The sequence below is a fragment of the Otolemur garnettii genome, unplaced genomic scaffold, assembly GCF_000181295.1.
Source record: "Otolemur garnettii isolate 467f Iridium unplaced genomic scaffold, OtoGar3 scaffold00050, whole genome shotgun sequence".
Lineage (NCBI taxonomy): Eukaryota > Metazoa > Chordata > Mammalia > Primates > Galagidae > Otolemur > Otolemur garnettii.
In genome coordinates, this window is record NW_003852445.1 from 8,271,019 (window position 1) to 8,272,376 (window position 1,358).

Here is a 1,358-nt window from a genome sequence, read left to right on the forward strand (position 1 = left end):
CATTGTTGTTTGGCGGGTCCGGGCTGGGGATTCGAACCCGCCACCTTAGGTGTACGTGGCTGGCGCCTTAGCCGGTTGAGCTATAGGCGCCGAGCCTCTTTGTAGCTTCTTAAGAAATAAGCAATTACTATCCTTGGTTACCTATTGCTACATAAGAAATTACCTAAACACTTAACACCTTAAAGCAACTAATAGTTATCATGTCTCGTGGTTACTGAGTATCAGGAATCTTAAGAGCAGCTTAGCTGGTTGTTTTTGTTTGGAATCTCTAATGAGATTGAAGTCAAGTTTTTGGTCAGGGGTACATTCATCTGGGACCAGTGGATAGCAGATTTGCTGCCAAGCTCACACACATGAGGTTATTGGCAGTCAGTCCCTTATTGGCTTTCGCTGGAGACCTCAGTTCCTATCGTATAAGCCTCTCTCCACAGGCAGCATAAGAGAGAGCTTGAGATGGAAAATAGAATGTTTCATAGCCTAATCTTAGAAGTGACCTACTGTTCCTTCTGCTATATTGTGTTGGTCATAGAGACCAACCATATTACAATGTGGGAGGCAGCTATAGTTCATGAGTATGAACACTAAAAGGCAGGAATCACTGGGGACCTCCAGTAATTCATGTCTCTCCCTCATGTAAAATACAGTCCCCACCCAAGGCCCCCCAAAGTCTCTTCCTAGTACAAGATCTGCTTGAAGTCCAGTACATTATGATCTGAATCTAGCTGGGGTATGGGTGAAGCTCTTGGAGTATAGTTCCTCCTGATCTATTGACCTGTGGACTAAAGAGACAATCTGCCATCCATATACCCAGCCCACAGTGGTGGGACAAGCACGGAATAACTGCTTTACCCACCACTGTTCAAAAAGGGGTAAAAGAGGGAGCACACATAAGTCTCTGGTCCATAGCAGTTACAAAATCTACCCAGACAGATATGGAAGTTCCTTGAGGAGGACTTGTTCATCCTGGACTACTTCCCAGGAGTTTTTCACCATGACTCTTGGTGCCACCTTCTGGGCTCTTGGCTCTTTGCTCTGAGTTATCTGTCCTTTTTTCATAAAAAGTAATGTATTTGCAGCAGAGGAGTTTTGTTTTCATTTGTTTTGTTTGAGACAGAGATTCACTATGTCACCCTCAGTACAGTGCTGTGGTGTCACAGCTCATAGCAACCTCAAACTCCTGGGCTTAAGCAATTCTCTTGCCTCAGCCTCCCAAGTAGCTGGAACTACAGACGCCCACCACAATGCCCAGCTCTTTTTTTGTTGTGTTGTCATTGTTGATTTTATTTTATTTTATTTTATTTGAGACAGAGCCTCAAGCTATCCTCCTAGGTAGAGTGCCGAGGCATCACAGCTCACAG

At 44.6% G+C, this 1,358-nt stretch overlaps 1 protein-coding gene across 1 annotated transcript in view; it reads left to right on the forward strand.

Annotated features, from left to right (window-relative positions):
* RTF1 (RTF1 homolog, Paf1/RNA polymerase II complex component) overlaps positions 1-1,358 on the forward strand; it is a 66,914-nt gene that overhangs the window by 20,165 nt on the left and 45,391 nt on the right. The gene's annotated exons all lie outside the window — the stretch shown is intronic.